Source organism: Pristiophorus japonicus, chromosome 1, assembly GCF_044704955.1.
Source record: "Pristiophorus japonicus isolate sPriJap1 chromosome 1, sPriJap1.hap1, whole genome shotgun sequence".
In the NCBI taxonomy this organism is placed as follows: Eukaryota; Metazoa; Chordata; class Chondrichthyes; family Pristiophoridae; genus Pristiophorus; species Pristiophorus japonicus.
Genome location: NC_091977.1, coordinates 99290621 through 99317593, shown reverse-complemented (window position 1 = coordinate 99317593; position 26973 = coordinate 99290621). Strand labels below are relative to the sequence as shown.

The window sequence follows — 26973 nt, the reverse complement described above, 5'->3', positions numbered from 1 at the left end:
GAGCTCAAAGTAAAGTGTGACCTTAATCTTTTATTGCAGGTCTCCAGAGTGCCTCTCCAGCCTGTGAGGCCTGCTTAAGTACAGGTGCTCCCAAGGGACTGCGGGATCCCTTGGGACTCCAGGGGATAAGCCCTCTGGTGGTTAAACAAGGTATTTACAGGTTTACATATATAACAACACCCCGCCCCCCCCCCCCCCCCACCTCCCGCCGCAAAGTCAATAGTGTAGCTATTTACAAGGTGAGTCGATCTGGGGCTTTTCTTTCCCTGGTTGATCGTCTCGGTGTAAATGCTGGTTTTGGTGAATCGCTTGTTGGGCCCGCGCTGGGCAGCTGTGCAGCTAACCTTGCTGGGCAGCCTGGTGTGGTGAATCCTGCTGGGCTGCTGTGTGTGATGGGTTCTGCTTCATAGTTAACCGCTGTTCGTGTAGATCAGGGTGGATTAACGAGAGCCTTGTCTTATGTGCCCTTTTCATGAGCAGTTCAGCGGGTGGAATCCCAGTAAGTGAGTGTGGTCTTGTGCGGTAACTAAGCAGGACTCGGGATAAGCGAGTCTGCAGTAAGCCTTCAGTTACCCTCTTCAAGCTCTGCTTGATGGTTTGCACTGCTCTCTCTGCCTGACCATTGGATGCTGGTTTCAACAGGGCAGATGTGACACGTTTGATCCCATTGCAGGTTATGAACTCTTTGAACTCGGTACTGGTAAAGCATGGCCCTTTGTCACTCACAAGGACATCAGGCAATTAAGTTAATCTAAGGGTAAAGTTAATCTAAGGGTTAAGTCATGGCACGACAGCTCGGACACGTGTTATGCTCCTCCTGTACTATGTGGGAAGTCAGAGATGCTTCCGGTGTCCCTGATGACCACATGTGTGGGAAATGTATCCGCCTGCAGCTCCTGACGGACCGCATTGCGGCACTGGAGCTGCGGGTGGATTCATTCTGGAGCATGCACGATGCTGAGAATGACATGAATAGCATGTTTAGCAAGTTGGTCTCACCGCAGGTAAAGGGTGCACAGCCAGATAGTAAATGGGTGACCAACAGGAAGAGCAGTGCAAGGAAGGTAGTGCAGGGATCCCCTGCGGTCATCCCCCTGCAAAATAGATACACCGCTTTGGGTACTGTTGAGGGGGATGACTCATCAGGGGGGAACAGCAGCAACCAAGTTCATGGCACCGTGGGTGGCTCTGCTGCACAGGAGAGCAGGAAAAAGAGTGGGAGAGCTATAGTGATAGGGGATTTGACTGTAAGGGGAATAGTTAGGCGTTTCTGCGGCCGCAACCGAGACTCCAGGATGGTATGTTGCCTTCCTGGTGCAAGGGTCAAGGATGTCTCGGAGCGGGTGCAGGACATTCTGAAAAGGGAGGGTGAACAGCCAGTTGTCGTGGTGCATATAGGTACCAAAGATATAGGTAAAAAAACGTGATGAGGTCCTACGAGACAAATTTAGGGAGCTAGGAGCTAAATTAAAAAGTAGGACCTCAAAGGTAGTAATCTCTGGATTGCTATCAGTGCCACGTGCTAATCTGAGTAGGAATTGCAGGATAGCTCAGATGAATACGTGGCTTGAGCAGTGGTGCAAGAGGGAGGGATTCAAATTCTTGGGACATTGGAACCGGTTCTGGGGGAGGTGGGTCCAGTACAAAGCAGACGGTCTGCACCTGAGCAGGAGCGGAACCAATGTCCTAAAAGGGAACCTATGCAGGGAGACAGAGGGAAATAAAATGGAGGCAGAAGCAAAAGATAGAAAGGAGAATAGTAAAAGTGGAAGGCAGAGAAACCCAAGGCAAAAAACAAAACGGGCCACATTACAGAAAAATTCTAAAGGGGCAAAGTGTATTAAAAAGACAAGCCTGAAGGCTCTGTGCCTCAATGCAAGGAGTATTCAGAATAAGGTGGACGAATTAACTACGCAGACAGCAGTTAACGGATATGATGTGATTGGCATCACGGACACATGGCTCCAGGGTGACCAAGGCTGGGAACTCAACATCCAGGGGTATTCAACATTTAGTCAGGAGAGGCAGAGAGGAAAAGGGGGCCAGGTGGCATTGCTGGTTAAAGAGGAAATTAATACAATAGTAAGGAGGGACATAAGCCTGGATGATGTGGAATCGATATGGGTGGAGCTGCGGAATTCCAAAGGGCAGAAAACGTTAGTGGGAGTTGTGTACAGACCACCAAACAGTAGCAGTGAGGTTGGGGACAGCATCAAACAAGAAATAGGGGATGTGTGCCATAAAGGTACAGCAGTTACCATGGCGACTTTAATCGACATATTGATTGGGCTAACCAAACTGCTAGCAATGCGGTGGAGGAGGATTTCCTGGAGTGTATTAGCGATGGTTTTCTAGACCAATATGTCGAGGAACCAACTAGAGATCTGGTCATCCTAGACTGAGTGATGTGTAATAAGAAGGGACTAATTAGCAATCTTGTTGTGCGAGGCCCCTTGGGGAAGAGTGACCATAATATGGTAGAATTCTTTATTAAGATGGAGAGTGACATAGTTAATTCGAAAACGAGGGTCCTGAACTTAAGGAAAGGTAACTTCGACGGTATGAGGCACGAATTGGCTAGAACAGACTGGCAAAGGATACTTAAAGGATTGACGGTGGATAAGCAATGGCAAACATTTAAAGATCACATGGATGAACTTCAGCAATTGTATATCCCTGTCTGGAGTAAAAATAAAATGGGGAAGGTGGCTCAACCATGGCTAAGAAGGGAAATTAAGGATAGTGTTAAAGCCAAGGAAGAGGCATATAAATTGGCTAGAACAAGCAACAACCCTGAGGACTGGGAGAAATTTAGAATTCAACAGAGAAGGACTAAGGGTTTAATTAAGAGAGGGAAAATAGAGTACGAGAAGAAGCTTGCAGGGAACATAAAAACTGACTGCAAAAACTTCTATAAATGTGTGAAGAGAAAAAGATTAGTGAAGACAAATGTAGGTCCCTTGCAGTCGGATTCAGGTGAATTAATAATGGGGAACAAAGAAATGGCAGACCAATTGAACAAATACTTCGGTTCTGTCTTCACGAAGGAAGACACAAATAACCTTTCGAATGTACTAGCGGACAGTGCGTCTAGTGAGAAGGAGGAACTGAAGGATATCCTTATTAGGCGGGAAATTGTGTTAGGGAAATTGACGGGATTGAAGGCCGATAAATCCCCAGGGCCTGATAGTCTACATCCCAAAGTACTTAAGGAAGTGGCCCGAGAAATAGTGGATGCATTGGTGGTCATTTTCCAACAGTCTATCGAATCTGGATCAGTTCCTATGGACTGGAGGGTAGCTATTGTAACACCACTTTTTAAAAAAGGAGGGAGAGAGAAAATAGGTAATTATAGGCCGGTTAGCCTGACATCAGTAGTGCGGAAAATGTTGGAATCAATCATTAAGGATGAAATAGCAGTGCATTTGGAAAGCAGTGACAGGATCAGACTAAGTCAGCATGGATTTATGAAAGGGAAATCATGCTTGACGAATCTTCTGGAATTTTTTGAGGATGTAACTAGCAGAGTGAACAAGGGAGAACCAGTGGATGTGGTATATTTGGACTTTCAAAAAGCTTTTGACAAGGTCCCACACAAGAGATTGGTGTGCAAAATCAAAGTGCATGGTATTGAGGGTAATGTACTGATGTGGATAGAGAACTGGTCGGCAGACAGGAAGCAGAGAGTCAGGATAAACGGGTCCTTTTCGGAATGGGAGGCAGTGACGAGTGGAGTGCCGCAGGGTTCAGTGCTGGGACCCCAGCTCTTTACAATGTACATTAACGATTTAGATGAAGGAATTGAGTGTAATATCTCCAAGTTTGCAGAAGACACTAAACTGGGTGGCGGTGTGAGCTGTGAGGGGGACGCTAAGAGGTTGCAGGGTGACTTGGACAGGTTAGGTGAGTGGGCAAATGCATGGCAGATGCAGTATAATATGGATAAATGTGAGTTTATCCATTTTGGGGGCAAAAACACGAAGGCAGAATATTATCTGAATTGCGGCAGATTAGGAAAAGGGGAGGTGCAATGAGACCTGGGTGTCATGGTTCATCAGTCACTGAAAATGGGCATGCAGGTACAGCAGGCGGTGAAGAAGGCAAATGGTATGTTGGCCTTCATAGCTAGGGGATTTGAATATAGGAGCAGGGAGGTCTTACTGCAGTTGTACAGTGCCTTAGTGAGGCCTCACCTGGAATATTGTGTTCAGTTCTGGTCTCCTAATCTGAGGAAAGACGTTCTTGCTATTGAGGGAGTGCAGCGAAGATTCGCCAGACTGATTCCAGGGATGGCTGGACTGTCATATGAGGAGAGACTGGATCAAGTGGGCCTGTATTCACTGAAGTTTAGAAGGATGAGAGGGGATCTCATAGAAACGTATAAGATTCTGATGGGACTGGACAGGTTAGATGTGGGAAGAATGTTCCCAATGTTGGGGAAGTCCTGAACCAGGGGACATTGTCTTAGGATAAGGGGTAGGCCATTTAGGGCTGAGATGAGGAGAAACTTCTTCACTCAGAGAGTTGTTAACCTATGGAATTTCCTCCCGCAGAGACTTGTTGATGCCAGATCATTGGATATATTCAAGAGGGAGTTAGATATGGCCCTTACGGCTAAGGTGATCAAGGGGTATGGAGAGAAAGCAGGAAAGGGGTACTGAGGGAATGATCAGCCATGACCTTATTGAATGGCGGTGCAGGCTTGAGGGGCCAAATGGCCTACTCCTGCACCTATTTTTATGTTTCTATGTTTCAGGCAGGCCTTTCAGTGGTGGCAGCGGACGTGCATGCTGACATTATCTCACATTCAATCCATTTGGAGTACGCATCTACAACCACGAGGAACATTTTTCCCAAGATCAGGCCTGCATAGTCGACATGGACCCTAGACCACATTTTGGAGGGCCAAGACCATAAACTTAGTGGCGCCTCCCTGGGAGCATTGCTTAATTGTGAACATGTGTTACACTTGTGCATGCAGGACGCTAACTCCGCAACGATACCGGGCCACCACATGTGGGATCTGGCTATCGCTTTCATCATTACAATGCCTGGTGGGTACTGTGCCGATCACTAATGAAAGTGTCCCTGCCCTTTTTTGGTACGACTACCCGATTACCCCGTAGAAGGCAGTCTGCCTGTATCGACATTTCATCTTTGCGCCGCTGGTACGGCTCTATTTCTTCCTGCATTTCTAATGGAACAGTGGACCAGCTCTCGTGAAGCACACAGTTTTTTACTAAGGACAGTAAGGTGTCCTGGCTCATCCAGGTTCTAATCTGTCGGGCGGTAGCAGGTGATTGCTCACTCTCGAATGCTTCCATTACCATAACAAAATCTGTGGGCTGTGCCATTTCCACCCCCGTGGTGGGCAATGGCAGCCTCCTGAGAGCATCAGCACAGTTTTCTGTGCCTGGCCTGTGGCGGATGGCATACTTGTATGCGGACAATGTGAGCGCCCATCTCTGGATGCGGGCTGATGCATTCGTATTTATTCCCTTACTTTCAGAAAAGAGGGATATCAGTGGCTTATGGTAAGTTTCCAATTCAAATTTGAGACCAAACAGATATTGATGCATTTCCTTTACCCCATAAACACACGTTAACGCTTCTTTTTCAATCATGCTGTAGGCCCGCTCAGCCTTAGACAGACTTCTGGATACATAAGCAACTGGTTGCAATTTCCCAGATTCATCAGCTTGTTGCAATACACACCCGACACCGTATGACGACACATCACATGCTAGTACCAAACGCTTACATGGATCATACAACACAAGCAAGTTGTTTGAGCATAACAGTTTTCTAGCTTTTACAAAGGCATTTTCTTAGCTTTTACCACATACCCATTCGTCTCCTTTACGCAGTAAGATGTGCAGTGGTTCTAGCAGGGTGCCGAGACCCGGTAAGAAGTTACTAAAGTAGTTCAGGGGTCCTAGAAACGACCGCAGCTCCGTCACATTCTGTGGCCTTGGTGCATTCTCGATTGCCTCCGTCTTCGAATCGGTGGGCCTGATGCCGTCCGCCGTGATACTTCTCCCCAGAAACTCCATTTCAGGCGCCAGGAAAACACACTTCGAGTGTTTTAACCTGAGCCCCACGCGATTGAGCCGACTAAGAACCTCCTCCAGGTTCTGCAGATGTTCGATTGTGTCCCAACCTGTAACCACGATGTCGTCCTGGAAGACCACGGTGCGCGGGACCAATTTCAGTAAGCTTTCCATGTTTCTCTGGAATATCGCCAGGGCTGATCGAATCCCAAACAGGCATTTGTTATAAATGAAGAGACCTTTGTACGTGTTAATGCAGGTGAGGTCCTTCGATGATTCGTCCAGCTCCTGCGTCATGTAGGCCGAGGTCAAGTCCACTTTCATGAATATCTTTCCTCCCGCCAGCGTCGCTAAAAGGTCGCCTGCCTTTGGTAGTGGGTATTGATCCTGCAGGGAGAAACGATTGATAGTTACTTTGTAATCACCACAGATTCTGACGGTGCCGCCTCCCTTGAGAACTGGAACAATCGGACTGGCCCACTTATTGAACTCGATCGGCGAAATGATGCTCTCTTGTTGCAGCCGGTCCAGCTCGATCTCCACCCTCTCTCTCATCATGTACGGTACTGCTCTCGCCTTCTGATGGATGGGTCGTGCCCCCGGAATTAGGTGGATCTGCACTTTTGCTCCTTGGAACTTCCCAATGCCTGTTTCGAACAGCGAGGGGAGCTTGTTTAGGACCTGGGCACACGAAGTGTCGTCGACTGGCGAGAACACTTGGATGTCATCCCAGTTCCAGCGTATCTTCCCCAGCCAGCTCCTGCCGAGCAGCGTGGGGCCATCGCCCGGTACCACCCAGTGTGGTAACTGGTGCACCGCTCCATCGTAGGAGACCTTTACAGTAGCATTGCCGATTACAGGAATCAGTTCCTTTGTATAAGTTCTCAGTTTAGTGCGAATGAGAGTCAGGACTGGTCTTGAGCCTTGCTGCACCACAATTTATCAAAAGTCTTTTTGCTCAAAATGGACTGGCTCGCGTCTGTGTCCAGCTCCATTGACACCGGGAGTCCATTTAATTCAACCTTCAGCATTATCGGGCGACACTTTGTGGTGAATGTGTGCACCCCATATACCTCTGCCTCCTCGGTCTGAGGCTCTGGTTCATTGTGATCCGCTGTGGATCTTTCCTCCTCTGCAACATGGTAGTTTGTAGGATTAGCAGGGTTTGCAGCTCGCCTGCACATACTTTGGAGATGTCCCATTGTTCCACAGCCCTTTGAAGTGGCATGAATGGAAATGATGATCACCCCCCCGCAGCACCAACAAGGTGTTAATGGCCCAGCATTCATTACCCTTGATGGTGGACGCAGACATCTGCGGATGTGCAGCTGCAGGCATGTGAGGCCTGCCCTGTACGTTACGATTTGAAAACAACATTCCTTTGTTCACAGTACTTGTAGCAGCACTCGTGTGCTGAGAGATTTGCTTAGTATTATCACTGGTGGCGATGAATGCCTGGGCTATCACTATGGCCTTACTCAAGGTTGGTGTTTCTACAGTCAAAAGTTTGCGAAGTAGTACTTCATGGCTAATGCCAAGTAAAAAGAAGTCCCTGAGCATGTGCTCCAAATGTCCTTCAAATCTGCAATATCCTGCAAGGTGTCTTAGCTCGGTGACATAGCTTGCCACTTCCTGGCCTTCAGACCTCTTGTACATGTAGAACCGGTACCTCGCCATCAGAACGCTTTCCTTTAGGTTAAGATGCTCCTGGACTAGTTTGCACAAATCATCATACGATTTCTCTGGGTTTCGCTGGAGCAAGCACATTTTTCATGAGGCCATACATTGGTGTCCCGCAAACGGTGAGGAGAATCGCCCTTCGTTTGGCAGCGTTCGCTTCTCCTTCCAGCTCGTTAGCCACGAAGTATTGGACAAGTCACTGCACGAAGATTTCCCAATCATCTCCCTCCGAAAATTTCTCCAGGATGCCCACTGTTCTCTGCATCGTTGCGGTGGGGTTTGTCATCTGTATCTTGTCGGCAGTTGTGGTGTATGAATAAAGAGTCTGACCAGATACTATGAGCTCAAAGTAAAGTGTGAGCTTAGTCATTTATTGCAGGTCTCCAGAGTGCCTCTCCACGCTGTGAGGCCTCCTTAAATACCTGTGTTCCCAAGGGATTGTGGGATCCCTTGGGACTCCAGGAGATGAGTCCTCTGGTGGTTAACTAAGGTATTTATAGGTTTACATATTTATAAAACAGTTTACATGGGTCATACAGTACAAGAAACATATTAGAACTAAGTAGGTTTCTGACCTTCTCAAAGGCTGTTTCTTGAGATTTATCCCAAACCCAGTCATCACCTTTATGTAGCAACATGTGCAACAGGTCCAGCAAAGCGCTTAACCCGGGTAGAAAGTTATCAAAATAGTTGAGGAGTCCCAGGAACGAATGCAGCTGTCACATTCTGTAGTCTGGGTGCATTCTTGAGTCCGTGGGTCTGATGCCGTCTGCCGCAATCATTCTCCCCAAAAATTCGACCTCTGGCGCTAGGAAAACACATGTGGAGCATTTCAGCCTGAGTCCCACTCTGTCTAGTCGACTTAGAACCTCTTCCAGGTTGTGCAGGTGTTCAGTGATGTCACGACCGGTGATCAAGATGTCGTCTTGAAACACAACGGTGCACGGAACCAATTTCAGCAGACTCTCCGTGTTCCTCTGGAAGATGGCAGGAGCTGAGCGAATCCCAAAAGGGCACCTGTGGTATATAAACAGTCCTTTGTGCATGTTGATGCCCGTCAATCTTTTCGAAGATTCAGCCAGCTCCTATGTCATGTAAGCGGAGATAAGGTCCAACTTGGTGAACAACTTCCCCCCCGCCGACTAACGTTGTGAACAGGTCATCCGTCTTAGGTAGTGGGCACTGTTCTTGTAACGCTACTCGGTTGATCGTTACCTTGTAGTCTTCGCAGATTCTGACCGTGCCATCGCTTTTCAACACCGGAACAATCGGACTGGCCCACTTGTTGAACTCGACTGGCGATATGATTCCCTCTCGTTGAAGTCTGTCCAGTTTGATCTCGACTTTCTCCATCATATATGGAATCGCTCAAGCCTTGTGATGAACAGGCCTTGCATCGGGGACTAGATGGATCTGTACCTTGGCATCTGTGAAGTTGCCAATGTCTGGTTCAAATAGTGACGGAAACTTGCTCAGCACTTGGGTGCACGATGCGTCATTCATTGAAGATAGTGCTTTGATGTCGCCCCAGTTCCATCAAATCTTTCCCAGTCTGCTTCTACCGAATAGCGTTGGGCCATCGCCTGGTACAATCCACAGTGATAAATCATGCACAGCTCCATCGTAAGGTACCTTAACTGCTGCACTGCCAATGACTGGTATGAGCTCTTTGGTATGGATGTGCAGCTTTGTCTGAATCGGGCTCAGTTTGGGCCTTTGTGCCTTGTTGCCCCACAGTTTCTCAAAAGCCTTCTGACTCATAATTGACTGACTCGCCCCCGTGTCCAACTCCATTGATACCGGAATACCGTTCAATTTGACTTTCAGCCTGATAGGAGGGCTCTTGGTGGTGAAGGTGTGTACCCCATACACTTCTTCCTCGGGTTGAGTTGCTTCTCTTATTTGTTCTGCATGATCTGCGCCGATCGATCATCCTCTGCCAACTCTGCAACGTGGTGAGTCGCAGCAATCGTGCACATTCGCTGGAGGTGCCCCATTGTTTTGCAGCCTTTGCACACGTAGTGCTTGAATCGACATTGATGGGCTCGGTGATTACCCCCGCAGCGCCAACATGGTGCTAATGGATTTGCATTCACACCCGATGGCGGACTCTGAGTCATCCTAGGTCTTGCAGCTGTAGACGTGTTGACCCTGCCATATGCAGTTCTGCCTGCTAGCGATGTTATTTATGCACAGTACTTGCCGGTGAGCTTCGATGCTGGGAAGATATCTGTCTGGTATTATCGCTCGTGGATGTGAATGCCTGGGCTATCGCGATGGCCTTACTCAGGTCTAGGAATTCGGCGGAAAGCAGCTTGCGCAGAATGACCTCGTGGCCGATGCCAAGCACAAAAAAGTCCCGCAGCATTTCCCCCCAAAATCCAGCAAATTTGCAAGTTCCCGCAATGCGTCTCAGGTCGGTGACATAACTCTCCATGTCCTGGCCCTCGGAGCAGTGGTGCTTGTAGAAGCGATACCTGGCCCTTAAGACGTTCTCCTTCGGCTTGAGGTGGTTCCGAACCAGCGTATACAACTCTGTATATGTCTTCTCCGCTGGTTTCTCCGGTGCTAGCAGAGTCTTGATGGGGCCATATATTGTGGACACACACATGGTGAGGAGAATTGCCCTGCGCTTGATCGCTTTATCGTCAGCCACGAACTACTGGTCGAGACGCTCAACGAAGGCTTCCCAATCATCACCCTCTACAAATCTCTCTAAAATACCAACGGCAGTGATGATCGTGTGAAAGTTCCAAATCTGCTACTCGTCGCCAATTGTTATGTATGGAAGAACTCCACAAGACTGAGTACTGTGAGCTAAAACTGATGTGATCTTAGTCTCTTTAATACAACTCCAGAGTGCCGAAGCAGCATGGCAGACAGCCTTTTATACTCCCTCGCACGAGGTGTGCAGGTGACGCTTGGGCCTCCAACAGTTGCGCCCTCTAGTGGCAAGTCTTACACAGTTACAATGTTTACATACATAACATCAATGTACATTTCCTAAGTCTGTTGTCAAATGCTCTAATAAATCCAAATACAAAAAAGAAAAGACTGCGAGTCAACAGGGGCCGCAATGCCACTGCCAACAACAGGAGTTGGGGGCGGAAATGCTCAGGGCCAGCTGTTCAGAGATGAACTGACCTTATGTTAACAATGATACCATCCTGGCTGCAGCTTAAAAGAACAGGCACCGTAAGTCGGACATACATTATATCAGATCTGTCTGTCCATTGTTAAGGCTAGCCAAGGAGCAAATCTGACATAATAGAAACATAGAAACATAGAAAATAGGTGCAGGAATAGGCCATTCGGCCCTTCTAGCCTGCACCGCCATTCAATGAGTTCATGGCTGAACATGCAACTTCAGTACCCCATTCCTGCTTTCTCGCCATACCCCTTGATCCCCCTAGTAGTAAGGACTTCATCCAACTCCTTTTTGAATATATTTAGTGAATTGGCCTCAACAACTTTCTGTGGTAGAGAATTCCACAGGTTCACCACTCTCTGGGTGAAGAAGTTTCTCCTCATCTCAGTCCTAAATGGCTTACCCTTTCTCCTTAGACTGTGACCCCTGGTTCTGGACTTCCCCAACATTGGGAACATTCTTCCTGCATCTAACCTGTCTGAACCCATCAGAATATTAAATGTTTCTATGAGGTCCCCTCTCATTCTTCTGAACTCCAGTGAATACAAGCCCATTTGATCCAGTCTTTCTTGATAGGTCCGTCCCGCCATCCCGGGAATTAGTCTGGTGAACCTTCGCTGCACTCCCTCAATAGCAAGAATATCCTTCTTCAAGTTAGGAGACCAAAACTGTACACAATACTCCAGGTGTGGCCTCACCCAGGCCCTGTACAACTGTAGTAACACCTCCCTGCCCCTGTACTCAAATCCCCTCGTTATGAAGGGCAACATGTCATTTGCCATCTTAACCGCCTGCTGTACTTGCATGCCAACCTTCAATGACTGATGTACCATGACACCCAGGTCTCATTGCACCTCCCCTTTTCCTAATCTGTCACCATTCAGATAATAGTCTGTCTCTCTGTTTTTACCACCAAAGTGGATAACCTCACATTTATCCACATTATACTTCATCTGCCATGCATTTGCCCACTCACCTAACCTATCCAAGTCCCTCTGCAGCCTCATAGCATCCTTCTCACAGCTCACACGCCACCCAACTTAGTGTCATCCGCAAATTTGGAGATACTACATTTAATCCCCTCGTCTAAATCTTTAATGTACAGTGTAAACAGCTGGGGCCCCAGCACAGAACCTTGCGGTACCCCACTAGTCACTGCCTGCCATTCTGAAAAGTACCCATTTACTCCTACTCTTTGCTTCCTGTCTGACAACCAGTTCTCAATCCATGTCAGCACACTACCCCCAATCCCATGTGCTTTAACTTTGCACATTAATCTCTTGTGTGGGACCTTGTCGAAAGCCTTCTGAAAGTCCAAATATACCACATCAACTGGTTCTTCCTTGTCCACTCTACTGGAAACATCCTCAAAAAATTTCAGAAGATTTGTCAAGCATGATTTCCCTTTCACAAATCCATGCTGACTTGGACCTATCATGTCACCTCTTTCCAAATGCGCTGCTATGACATCCTTAATAATTGATTCCATCATTTTACCCACTACTGAGGTCAGGCTGACCGGTCTATAATTCCGTGTTTTCTCTCTCCCTCCTTTTTTAAAAAGTGGGGTTACATTGGCTACCCTCCACTCCATAGGAACTGATCCAGAGTCAATGGAATGTTGGAAAATGACTGTCAATGCATCCGCTATTTCCAAGGCCACCTCCTTAAGTACTCTGGGATGCAGTCCATCAGGCCCTGGGGATTTATCGGCCTTCAATCCCATCAATTTCCCCAACACAATTTCCCGACTAATAAGGATTTCCCTCAGTTCCTCCTCCTTACTAGACCCTACGTTTGTCTTTACTAACCTTTTTCTCTTTACATATTTATGGAAACTTTTGCAATCCGTCTCAATGTTCCCTGCAAGCTTCCTCTCGTACTCCATTTTCCCTGCCCTAATCAAACCCTTTGTCCTCCTCTGCTGAGTTCTAAATTTCTCCCAGTCCCCGGGTTTGCTGCTATTTCTGGCCAATTTGTATGCCACCTCCTTGGCTTTAATACTATCCCTGATTTCCCTTGATAGCCACGGTTGAGCCACCTTCCTTTTTTTATTTTTACGCCAGACAGGAATGTACAATTGTTGTAGTTCATCCATGCGGTCTCTAAATGTCTGCCATTGCCCATCCACAGTCAACCCCTTAAGTATCAATCGCCAATCTATCCTAGCCAATTCACGCCTCATACCTTCAAAGTTACCCTTCTTTAAGTTCTGGACCATGGTCTCTGAATTAACTGTTTCATTCTCCATCCTAATGCAGAATTCCACCATATTATGGTCACTCTTCCCCAAGGGGCCTCGCACAATGAGATTGCTAATTAATCCTCTCTCATTACACAACACCCAGTCTAAAATGGCCTCCCCCCTAGTTGGTTCCTCGACATATTGGTCCAGAAAACCATCCCTTATGCACTCCAGGAAATCCTCCTCCACCGTATTGCTTCCAGTTTGGTTAGTCCAATCTATGTGCATATTAAAGTCACCCATTATAACTGCTGCACCTTTATTGCATGCACCCCTAATTTCCTGTTTGATGCCCTCCCCCACATCACTACTACTGTTTGGAGGTCTGTACACAACTCCCACTAAAGTTTTTTGCCCTTTGGTGTTCTGCAGCTCTACCCATATAGATTCCACATCATCCAAGCTAATGTCCTTCCTAACTATTGCATTAATCTTCTCTTTAACCAGCAATGCTACCCCACCTCCTTTTCCTTTTGTTCTATCATAGAAACATAGAAAATAGGTGCAAGAGTAGGCCATTCGGCCCTTCTAGCCTGCACCGCCATTCAATGAGTTCATGGCTGAACATGCAACTTCAGTACCCCCTTCCTGCTTTCTCGCCATACCCCTTGATCCCCCTAGTAGTAAGGACTTCATCTAACTCCCTTTTGAATATATTTAGTGAATTGGCCTCAACAACTTTCTGTGTTAGAGAATTCCACAGGTTCACCACTCTCTGGGTGAAGAAGTTTCTCCTCATCTCGGTCCTAAATGGCTTACCCCTTATCCTTAGACTGTGACCCCTGGTTCTGGACTTCCCCAACATTGGGAACATTCTTCCTGCATCTAACCTGTCCAAACCCATCAGAATTTTAAACGTTTCTATGAGGTCCCCTTTCATTCTTCTGAACTCCAGTGAATACAAGCCCAGTTGATCCAGTCTTTCTTGATAGGTCAGTCCCGCCATCCCGGGAATCAGTCTGGTGAACCTTCGCTGCACTCCCTCAATAGCAAGAATGTCCTTCCTCAAGTTAGGAGACAAAAACTGTACACAATACTCCAGGTGTGGCCTCACCAAGGCCCTGTACAACTGTAGCAACACCTCCCTGCCCCTGTAATCAAATCCCCTCGCTATGAAGGCCAACATGTCCTTTGCTTTCTTAACCGCCTGCTGTACCTGCATGCCAACCTTCAATGACTGATGTACCATGACACCCAGGTCTCGTTGCACCTCCCCTTTTCCTAATCTGTCACCATTCAGATAATAGTCTGTCTCTCTGTTTTTACCACCAAAGTGGATAACCTCACATTTATCCACATTATACTTCATCTGCCATGCATTTGCCCACTCACCTAACCTATCCAAGTCACTCTGCAGCCTCATAGCATCCTCCTCGCAGCTCACGCTGCCACCCAATTTAGTGTCATCCGCAAATTTGGAGATACTACATTTAATCCCCTCGTCTAAATCATTAATGTACAGTGTAAACAGCTGGGGCCCCAGCACAGAACCTTGCGGTACCCCACTAGTCACTGCTTGCCATTCTGAAAAGTACCCATTTACTCCTACTTTTGCTTCCTGTCTGACAACCAGTTCTCAATCCATGTCAGCACACTACCCCCAATACCATGTGCTTTAACTTTGCATAATAATCTCTTGTGTGGAACCTTGTCGAAAGCCTTCTGAAAGTCCAAATATACCACATCAACTGGTTCTCCTTTGTCCACTCTACTGGAAATATCCTCAAAAATAGATCCTTCCTGAATGTTGAATACCTCTGGATGTTGAGTTCCCAGCCCTGATCATCCTGGAGCCACGTCTCTGTAATCCCAATCACATCATATTTGTTAACATCTATTTGCACAGTTAATTCATCCACCTTATTACGGATACTCCTTGCATTAAGACACAAAGCTTTCAGGCTTGTTTTTTTAACACCCTTTGTCCTTTTAGAATTTTGCTGTACAGTGGCCCTTTTTGTTCTTTGCCTTGGGTTTCTCTGCCCTCCACTTTTCCTCATCTCCTTTCTGTCTTTTGCTTTTGTCTCCTTTTTGTTTCCCTCTGTCTCCTTGCATTGGTTCCCATCCCCCTGCCATAATAATCTGGACAGCACTGAATAACCAAAGTATTTGTAATTTAAAAAAATCAATGCTTTAAAATCACTATCATTTTATACATACAAACTTGAGGGATTGTTGTTTTGTGCATCATAACTACCATATTGCATATAATATCTATGCAATATTACCATAGCCATATTGCAAATCATTGTGAGAAGATCCTAGTACAGTTTCAATACAAGGGGACAATAATAATTTAGATGGGTTAGGGTGAGTCCGTGATTATTAATCCATTTGAAAAAAGAGTCATTTAACCAAAAAAGTTTGAAAACGACTGCCCTAGATAATTCTTGTATGATGCTACTGTGGGTCCTTCAGCAATCTTGAAAAGCCACTGTACACAAAGCTATAACATAATATTACTTCACTGGAGAATATACGTACTACCTTAGCACCTAGTATGATTTGCAAACACAACCATAACACTACACTTCGCTAAAGACCTTCACAACCTGATAAGGTTTGTTCTTTTCCAATGCACAATTTTATATTATGGAATCGGTCTTTATTTATTACTTTTACAAAATTCACTTTAACATCATCTATATTTAACTGACTAAGAAAGCTGCTTTGCAAGAGAATTTGACAAGACGACAGTGCCACTTTAATACTGAGGCTATGACACAATGATTAAAATATCTTAAGAAATGTTGCTTGCAGCAGTCTATAGCGAACTTGAGCTGTTAACCAGTGCAAGGTTGAAGAGAGAACAAAAGAAACTTGGGAGCTTTAAATTGTCGCGCGTGCGCACAATTATTTTTTAAAGTCGGCAGCTTGTTCCAGTGCAGCCTCTGGTAAATGCGTGATGCCGGTGAAGGACATGCAAGCATGCTCTCTTCGCTGCTGCCTCCTGAACAGAGAGAATTACTACAGGCACTTTGTGGCAGGAAGTTGGTGTAGTGCGATGTGAGAATCTAAGTGTTTGCTCACTATCTGGCAGGGAGGAGAGGGAGGGAGCTTTAACGTCGTCGCTGCTGCTGCAGTATGTTTGTGTGAGACCGTGCTGTAGAGTTTGTGTGCGCGGGGGAAAAACAGAGACTCCAATTTTTTGTATATATATAAAAAAAGGTAAAGGAAATGAATACATTTTTTACCTTTTACAGTTTATACGCAGTCTGTCGGGTTTTCAGAAATAGAGCGACACCGGGTAAGGTAACCGGGGGAGGGCAGAATAAAAGGGAGAAAGATGAAGAAATACAAGTGTGCATAAAGTGAGGGAGCAGGCAGGCAGGCAGGGAGCGGGCGGGCAGCTCGGGCTCCTTTGTTTGAGCGCGAGCGAAGGTTAGAATCCGAGCCCAGACGCTGCTGGTTCCAGGGCTGTTCGTGCAGACAAATTGTGCGGCATCGTTAGCCTGCATCATGGTTGCTACGTTGCTGCTGTGATTTTCAATATTTCTGTTCCTTTTTTTTTGGGGTGCTGTAAAGCGCCCATCGACTTCAGTGGGAGCAAAACTGCGATTTAAGTATTGAAATGACCAGCCTGTGTGTAGGTTTTGTTTTGCTGCTGTCCTTTCTGCCTTCCTGGATTCAGGTTCACTGTGTCATTGAAGGGGAAAATATTTTTTTTTGTCGACGGAAAGAAAAATGCATATTTTCCATAAACCAAGAGAAAAGAAAAATAAATACATTTGAAAGATGTTTTTTTTTTAAATATTCTGTTTGCTTGTATAACGGAATATTAGACAAAGTCAGCTGGATTCGAGACTTGTTTTTGGAACAGTTTTATTGTGAAGTGCAGTTACATTTATAACGGATGTAAATGCTGTATTCAGGCGTTAAATCCAGGCTTAAATATTTTTACATTTCTCAGATGTAACCGTTCAAAATATTTATGATTTTGGAAATAGCATTTCATGGTGCTTAACTGCAAATGACCAATACATTTAGAGTATGATGTCAGTCTAGAGGACATGGTGCATAGAGGAGACGTAGTATCTGCACTGACTGTTCCTGCCGACACACAAACTGACCCAAAACAGAATAAACTCCCACATAACATGTAAACATAAAGTCATTAAAGATTTAAATCACTAATAGTATTACGTACATGGCTTGTAGATGACGGAGCAGACTTGATGGACCCAAAGGTCTTTCTACCTTCCATACTTTGTTTTCTAATTTTGAGTAATTTGTGATCTGATACCAAGATTTCATATTGAATTTGAACAGAATAACAATACCTTTTATTGTTTAGGAATCAGAGTTTTATTTAAAACTCTAGAGTATAAATTATCATACTGGGGAGAAATAGAATTGTTAACTGGGCAATAAGCAGATTAAGAAGCCTCATAACAAAATGCTGTCATTGCTCACTTATCAAACCATTATCAAACTGCACTTAACAAGCTTTTATATGTTCCAATTTCATACTTAATATGAATCCTTGTAGATGCTTTTGGAAATGTCATTAATACATCATATAGGTAATATTGAAATGTTATTTATTTTTCAAATTTCCTCCCTTCTGAAGGTATTAGCCCACTCAGGAATATGGTTTCGTGAGCATCGGCCACTCTGCGGTTCTTCATTTAAATAGTCATTTTTGAGGCTAGGTAAGGAGCATCACAGTCAAGCTCGATCCTGTTCACACCAGGCATTTACATGTCTATTTTCCAATAATTGCAATTAACAGTGAGAATTCTGACTATTTCTACTCTTCCTGCCCTCCAGCCCAAAGCTGATAGAGCCAATTTTAGTGTACCACCTGTTGGTAGAGATCGGTTAACTCATATTGAGAATCAAATCTAGGATCTTCTTAGTCATGACATTGGATGGGGCTTTTACCCACTAAAGAAAGAATGTTCACTGCTTACATCCTCAGGATGTCCCAAAGCACTTTACAACCAATGAAGTACTTTTGAAATGTCGTCATTATTGTGAAGTAGGGAAACTCAACAAGCAGTTTGCATGCAGCAGATCCCACAGAAAGCAAAGTGATTAATGATCAGATAAGCTGTTTTAGTGATGTTGGTTGAGGGATAAATGTTGTTCAGGATACTGGGAGAGCTCACCTGCTCCTCTTAGAAACATAGACATAGAAACATAGAAAATAGGTGCAGGAGCAGGCCATTCAGCCCTTCTAGCCTGCACCGCCATTCAATGAGTTCATGGCTGAACATGAAACTTCAGTACCCCCTTCCTGCTTTCTCGCCATAACCCTCGCCATAAAATAGTGCCATTGAGATCTTTTACATCCACCTGAACGGGCTGACATGGCCTCAGTTTAATGTCTCCTTCGAAAGAGTCACCTCTGAAAATGCAGTACTCCTCCAAAATGCACTGGCGAATCAGTCTAGATTATTTGTTTTAAGTTTTGAGTGGAAGTGAAAGTGCTACCACTGAGCCAAGGCTGACACTAGGTTGTCAGTAAGGCATGTTTAGAATTCTGTTCTACTTCTACATTTAAGAACAGACTCTGATTTATTCAGAATTTGTTTTTTGATTGTATAAATTACTTTCTTAAAAACTACTGATCTTAAGTCTAACCAGCTTCTAGCATAGTCCGCTCATGTTTTCTTATATTTGTATTCTGGCTAGGGTGGGTAAAGGCTGTTACTTCATCTTATCTTTATATAGTGTTATTTGTCCCTGAAAGACGAATTGGACTGATTTGCAGTGAGGTGAGAACAAATGGATATTGAGGAGGAAAGAACAAGTCAATGGAATTAGGGAAGGGGCCAAAATAACTGGCAAATATTTTAAGAAAGCTTTTGAAACCAGGAATGGAGGAGGTGAGGTGGAAAGATTTCAGGAGGGAATTTGAGGGCAGGGATATGGTGGATAAATGTGCAGCCACCAATAATGGAATGTAGAGGATGGCAAACAAGGAGTTAGACCAGTGTCGGAGAAGGATATGAGCAGGTGTATAGACTGAAAAATGGAGCAAGCTGGGGGTGAGAGACAGTTGAAGGCAAGGGCAAAGATTTTGAAATTGACATGCATGGTCACAGGGAGCAGTTGGGTTGATGGAATTGTGAAGCTATGAATGAATAGTGCTTTTCTTGATTAGTTGCAATTTATTGAGGGTAGAAATGGGGAGACCAGCTTGGGAAATGGTAGAGAAATAGAGTATGAGGTGACAAAGACATTGAATACAGTCTCAACATCAGTGGTGGGTTGGCAATAGAAGCTAGTTCTAGCTTTAATATTAAAATGTTTAGTTGAAGATGGATAAATAAGCTGTATTTGCCCAGCTTTCTAAGGATGGCTGAGTTTATTACCCTTTTCACATCCTTTTTATATCAAATATTCTGGAATTTGTAATTGTTATTTCTGACCAGTGTGTGGATTTCAGTGCCATTCACTGTAATGTAATCCTTTCTGATTTGAATACTGTTAAGGTCAGCTTCTGCAGGCCTGCAGACTGTGCAGTGTTGCAAGCATATTGGGGTGGGTTCTGTCCCTTTTCTGTATCAGCAGAAACTACTTTGGATAGATCGTGTCTTGCACAGGTACTACTTTTAGAGTCTGTGATGCTTTTCTTCCATTGGTGGAGTCCTCAGATTTTGTATAAATAGGTTGAGCAAATAAAGCATGGAAGCGATTATGCTGCCTTTACTTCCAGCTTCTGGATTGCTTGTCTTTGTTTTACACTCTGTGTACTAGAATGCATGGCCAAATTCCAGAGTTGGGTTGGTAAAGCTTTATACAGTCTGAGAAAAGATCCATGGATGACACTATGGGGGCGAAATTGCATACCGCCCCAGTTAGAGGTGGTGACAGCTGTGAGGTAGGACTTCCTGCGCCAAGTGCCAAAGTCCCGCCTCGGCTGCTAAATTGGAGTTACCGCCCCGAGAGGAAGTGGAGCGCAATGTCACATGCTCCACTTCCTCTTGGGGGCGGGACTGGGGTGCCAACATCGGGAATTTTACAGTGCTACGCGTGAAGAGGCAGGTAGCACTGGCGAGTGCACGGAGCCCTCCCTTTCCGTCAAAGGGAGGGCACACTGTGGACTCTGCATTGCGGAGAAGGCCACCACTACACCACTGGGGAGTGGGGTGCCGTGGAAGCAGCCCGGCACAGAAGCGGGCAAGGGCAGGACAAGGCCATGACCAGTAAGTCAGTTTAAAAAAAAAAAAGTCAGCGCCGTACCATTAATTTTTGCCCCATTAGCGGTACGTGCCCTGCGAAGCTGGCGTGGGCATCGCCTGCTGCAGCCCCACAGGACACTACTGAATTTTCGCTTCAGGATGAAAACGGGTTGCTGCGCATGATGATGATGCGAAATTTCATGGGAGTCGCTACCGGTACTGTGCCCCGGATGCTAACGGGAGGCGCAAACATCCAGAATTTGGCCCCCCATGTTTCATTCCACAGACAATTTGCAGTTGGCCCAGCTTGGCTGATGCCTTGGCGTTGACGGTAGTGTCATCGATTGTCATTTCGGGAATGTCAGACTTTTCCGAGTGGCAGCACTCTTGTCTCTGAAGGTCATGGGTTCAAGTCCCACTAGAGCACATAATTTGGGCTGACACTTCAGTGCAGCAATGAGGGAGTGCTGCACTGTCACAGGTGTCCTGTTTGGATGAGACATTAAACCAAGTGAGGTTACATCAACCTAATATCTGCCCTGTTAGGTGGATGTAAAGGATCCCATGGCACTGTTTGAAGAAAACAGACATTTTCTCCCTGGTGTCCTGGCCAGTAATCATCCCTGAATGGTCATGATCTCATTGCTGTGTGCAAATTGGCACCCGTGTTTCCTACATTACAACAGTAAATACACTTCAAAAGTACTTAATTGAAATGTAAAATGTTTTGGGGCATCCAGATCGTGAAAGACACGAAATAAATGTAAGTTCTTGTATCTCTGCCAATGTGTGGATTTGACAGCTCAGCATCACTCATAATCTGCCTGGCGTGACCTGGTGGAACGTCAAACCTGATGTACTCACTGTTTCCTTTGTCATTTCACATAACTCAGGTTGACCCAGAATTGGTGGACTTCCCCTAAAACTTGTAAGCCAAATAAGGAATAGCATATATTTTTTATTTAAAATGCAACATTTTAGAGACACACTTCATTTTTTTTTAATTTAGCGGAATTATGGAGCCTAAGGAAATATCAGTGTTTCTTTTGTACTCTTAATGGACACAAAAGGAATTTGTGGAAGTACTTTGTATTTCAGGTAGACAGTCTCATATTGCACTTTAATGTTCTAAATAACTTGGTGAAAAGGGACTGGATTGTGTTTGTTACTTTAAGAATCTGGCTTCAGTGTTGATGGGAAGAAGATTATCTAGATGTGTTTGGTGCTTGGGAACTCCTGTCTCTAGTGTGGAAGAGCTCAGTGAGCTACAACTTTCTGATTATATGCTCAAATTTCAACCAAAGAGCACTTGAATATTGAGCTTGACCACCAACAAGTTCACATAATGTGTAGACACTTTATAAAGCAAAAACAGTCTATGGAAGCAAGTGTCTGACTTTTATATTCTCTTTGCATTACCTGCTGTTGTAATGTGTTATTTTATATTTTGTATATTTTTCGGCCCTTTACTTTTTCTCTCCTTTCCTCACCCCCTCCACCCAAAAAAGGGAGAATGGACTGATAGCCTGACTCATTAGTTGAGACATTTTAATTTAGATCTCTTGGATGGAAATCCCAATGCATTATCATACTCTTGTGCTTCACTGCTTACAATCTGGTCGCAAAATGTTGAAACTGATGTTTACTCGTTGTCCGACATCCAATTGTATGACATCTAGTGTATTTACAAATTGTGGATACATTTTAAAAATGTTTATGTCCATGGATCTCAGTTGCTTTTAAAACTTCTGTACATACTTCGTGTTGTAAATTCTGTAATGACTAATTGAAAAGTCAACATTTTCCTGTGAATTCAATGTTTCTTCATTATTTTAAATTTTGTTGGAGTTGCTGTTTCGATTGTCTGTTTGTTTTGAAGATAAATCAGTTTGCTCAGTACTTCAAAATAATTTTTCCTTTGGCCTGTGGAAGAAAGTGTTCAGGCTTAGTTGCAGTGGTATTGACTTTGCTCATGGACTGTTGTATGTGCACACGCGTGTGTATGTTCAGAGCCAGTGAGACTCGTGTAATGAGCACACAGGCTATGTAAGACACACATACAGAGTGAAGACCTCCAGACATGTAAATTTGGGGAAATCCTTTTAGGGGTACATACAGCATCCTTTGTAAGCAAGATTGAGAGTCCCACATGGTATGTTGCCTACCTGATACCAGGGTGAGGGACATCCAGAAGCTGCTTGAAAGGATATCTGAGAGTGAGGGGGAAGATCCAGTTGTTGTGATCCATGTTGGGACCAATAACATAGGGAAGAGTAGGCAAGAGGGCCTGTTTGGAGAATAACAGGAACTAGAAGCTAAATTAAAGAACAGGATCTCCAGGGTAATTATCTTTGGATTATTACCTGAGCCACATGCAAATTGGCATAGGGATAAGCAGATTAAGGAGGTGAACATGTGGCTGAAAGAGGGGTTCCATTTCATGGGGCACTGGCGCAGTATTGGGACAGGAAGGAACTATATCTTTGGGACGGGTCCTAGCAGAAAGGATAAATGGGGTGGTCGCAAGGACTTTAAACTAGTAAAACGGAGAGGCTCAGGTAGAAAATGTAGTATAAATAATAGTTCAAAAACAAACGAAGGGAAGAGAGTAGAGTAACAGTCAGAAATTGTGCTTTAGGCACTACAGGTAAAGGGAAAACTAAAAGATGTTTGGGAGGTGTTAAACAAATATGGCAGGGGAATGGGAACCTATGCAGGGAGACAGAGGGAAATAAAATGGAGTCAGAAGTAAAAGATAGAAAGGAGAATAGTAAAAGTGGAGGGCAGAGGAACCCAAGGCAAAAAACAAAAAGGGCCACATTACAGCAAAATTCTAAAGGGGCAAAGTGTATTAAAAAGACAAGCCTAAGGCTCTGTGCCTCAATGTGAGGAGTATTCGAAATAAGGTGGACGAATTAACTACGCAGACAGCAGTTACCGGATACGATGTGATTGGCATCATGGAGACATGGCTCCAGGGTGACCAAGACTGGGAACTCAACATCCAGGGGTATTCAACATTTAGGAAGGATAGACAGAAAGGAAAAGGAGGCGGTGTGGCGTTGCTGGTTAAAGAGGAAATTAATGCAATAGTAAGGAAGGACGTTAGCTTGGATGATGTGGAATCGGTATGGGTGGAGCTACGGAATATCAAAGGGCAGAAAACGCTAGTGGGAGTTATGTACAGGCCACCAAATAGTAGTAGTGAGGTTGGGGACAGCATCAAACAAGAAATAAGGGATGCGTGCAATAAAGGTACAGCAGTAATCATGGGCGACTTTAATCTACATATTGATTGGGTTAACCAAACTGGTAGCAGTGCGGTGGAGGAGGATTTCCTGGAGTGTATTAGGGATAGTTTTCTAGACCAATATGTCGAGGAACCAACTAGAGAGCTGGCCATCCTAGACTGGGTGATGTGTAATGAGAAGGGACTAATTAGCAAACTTGTTGTGCGAGGCCCCCTGGGGAAGAGTGACCATAATATGGTAGAATTCTTTATTAAGATGGAGAGTGACAAAGTTAATTCAGAAACTTAAGGAAAGGTAACTTTGATGGTATGAGGCGCGAATTGGCTAGATTAGACTGGCAAATGATACTTAAAGGGTTGACGGTGGATAGGCAATGGCAAACCTTTAAAGATCATATGGACGAACTTCAACAATTATACATCCCTGTCTGGAGTAAAAATAAAACTGGGAAGGTGGCTCCACCGTGGCTAACAAGGGAAATTAAGGATAGTGTTAAATCCAAGGAAGAGGCATACAAATTAGCCAGAAAAAGTAGCAAGCCGGAGGACTGGGAGAAATTTAGAATACAGCAGAGGAGGAAAAAGGGTTTAATTAAGAGGGGGAAAATGAGTACGAGGAAGCTTGCCAGAAACACACAAAATGACTGCAAAAGCTTCTATAGATATGTGAAGAGAAAAAGGTTAGTGAAGACAAACGTCGGTCCCTTGCAGTCGGATTGGGTGAATTTATAATGGGGAACAAAGAAATGGCAGACCAATTGAACAAGTACTTTGGTTCTGTCTTCACCAAAGGAAGACACAAATAACCTTCCGGATGTACTAGGGGACCGAAGGTCTAGCTGAGAAGGAGGAACTGAGGGAAATCCTTATTAGGCGGGAAATTGTGTTATGGAAATTGATGGGATTGAAGGCCGATAAATCCCCAGGGCCTGATAGTCTGCATCCCAGAGTACTTAAGGAAGTGGCCCTAGAAATAGTGGATGCATTGGTGATAATTTTCCAACAGTCTATTGACTCTGGATCGGTTCCTATGGACTGGAGGGTTGCTAATGTAACGCCACTTTTTTAAAAAAGGAGGGAGAGAGAAAACGGGTAATTATAGACCAGTTAGCCTGACATCAGTACTGGGGAAAATGTTGGAATCAATCATTAAGGATGAAGTAGCAGCACATTTGGAAAGCAGTGACAGGATCAGACCAAGTCAGCATGGATTTATGAAAAAGAAATCATGCTTGACAAACCTTCTGGAATTTTTTTGAGTATGTAACTAGTAGAGTGAACAGGGGAGAACAAGTGGATGTGGTGTGTTTGGACTTTCAAAAGGCTTTTGACAAGGTCCCACATAAGAGATTGGTGTGCAAAATCAAAGCACATGGTACTGGGGGTAATGTACTGACGTGGATAGAGAACTGGTTGGCAGACAGGAAGCAGAGAGTCGGGATTAACGGGTCCTTTTCAGAATGGCAGGCAGTGACTAGTGGCGTGCCGCAGGGCTCAGTTTTACTATAAACATTAATGATTTAGATGAAGGAATTGAGTGTAATATCTCCAAGTTTGTAGATGACACTAAACTGGGTGGCGGTGTGAGCTGTGAGGAGGATGCTAAGAGGCTGTAGGGTGACTTGGACAGGTTAGGTGAGTGGGCAAATGCATGGCAGATGCAGTATAATATGGATAAATGTGAGGTTCTCCACTTTGGGGGCAAAAACACGAAGGCAGAATATTATCTGAATGGCAGCAGACTAGGAAAAGGGGAGATGCAACGAGACCTGGGTGTCATGGTTCATCAGTCATTGAAAGTTGGCATGCAGGTACAGCAGGCGATGAAGAAGGCAAATGGTATTTTGGCCTTTATAGCTAGGGGATTTGAGTATAGGAGCAGGGAGGTCTTGCTGCAGATGTACAGGTCCATGGTGAGGCCTCACCTGGAGTATTGTTAGTTTTGGTCTCCTAATCTGAGGAAGGATGTTCTTGCTATTGATGGAGTGCAGCGAAGGTTCACCAGACTGATTCCCAGGATGGCTGGTCTGACCTATGAGGAGAGACTGGATCAATTGGGCCTTTATACACTGGCGTTTAGAAGGATGAGAGGGGATCTCATAGAAACATATAAGATTCTGACGGGACTGTACAGGTTAGATGCGGGAAGAATGTTCCCGATGTTGGGGAAGTCCAGAACCAGGGGACACAGTCTTAGAAACATAGAAACATAGAAAATAGGTGCAGGAGTAGGCCATTCGGCCCTTCTAGCCTGCACCGCCATTCAATGAGTTCATGGCTGAACATGCAACTTCAGTACCCCATTCCTGCTTTCTCGCCATACCCGTTGATCCCCCTAGTAGTAAGGACTACATCCAACTCCTTTTTGAATATATTTAGTGAATTGGCCTCAACAACTTTCTGTGGTAGAGAATTCCACGGGTTCACCACTCTCTGGGTGAAGAAGTTTCTCCTCATCTCGGTCCTAAATGGCTTACCCCTTATCCTTAGACTGTGACTCCTGGTTCTGGACTTCTCCAACATTGGGAACATTCTTCCTGCATCTAACCTGTCTTAAACCCATCAGAATTTTAAACGTTTCTATGAGGTCCCCTCTCATTCTTCTGAACTCCAGTGAATACAAGCCCAGTTGATCCAGTCTTTCTTGATAGGTCAGTCCCGCCATCCCGGGAATCAGTCTGGTGAACCTTCGCTGCACTCCCTCAATAGCAAGAATGTCCTTCCTCAAGTTAGGAGACAAAAACTGTACACAATACTCCAGGTGTGGCCTCACCAAGGCCCTGTACAACTGTAGCAACACCTCCCTGCTCCTATACTCAAATCCCCTCGCTATGAAGGCCAACATGTCATTTGCTTTCTTAACCGCCTGCTGTACCTGCATGCCAACCTTCAATGACTGATGTACCATGACACCCAGGTCTCGTTGCACCTCCCCTTTTCCTAATCTGTCACCATTCAGATAATAGTCTGTCTCTCTGTTTTTACCACCAAAGTGGATAACCTCACATTTATCCACATTATACTTCATCTGCCATGCATTTGCCCACTCACCTAACCTATCCAAGTCCTCCTAGCATCCTCCTCACAGCTCACACTGCCACCCAACTTAGTGTCATCCGCAAATTTGGAGATACTACATTTAATCCCCTCGTCCAAATCATTAATGTACAATGTAAACAGCTGGGGCCCCAGCACAGAACCTTGCGGTACCCCACTAGTCACCGCCTGCTATTCTGAAAAGTACCCATTTACTCCTACTCTTTGCTTCCTGTCTGACAACCAGTTCTCAATCCATGTCAGCACACTACCCCCATCCCATGTGCTTTAACTTTGCACATTAATCTCTTGTGTGGGGCCTTGTCGAAAGCCTTCTGAAAGTCCAAATATACCACATCAACTGGTTCTCCCTTGTCCACTTTACCGGAAACATCCTCAAAAAATTCCAGAAGATTTGTCAAGCATGATTTCCC

At 45.0% G+C, this 26973-nt stretch overlaps 1 protein-coding gene across 1 annotated transcript in view; it reads left to right on the top strand.

Annotated features, from left to right (window-relative positions):
• Window positions 1-16205: 16205 nt before the first annotated feature.
• Window positions 16206-26973, top strand: part of LOC139264796 (spindlin-Z) — a 115261-nt gene continuing 104493 nt past the window's right edge. The window contains exons 1-2 of the mRNA XM_070881941.1: window positions 16206-16291; window positions 17694-17775. The gene's annotated coding sequence lies outside the window, so the exon portion shown is untranslated. The remainder of the gene's footprint in view (window positions 16292-17693; window positions 17776-26973) is intronic.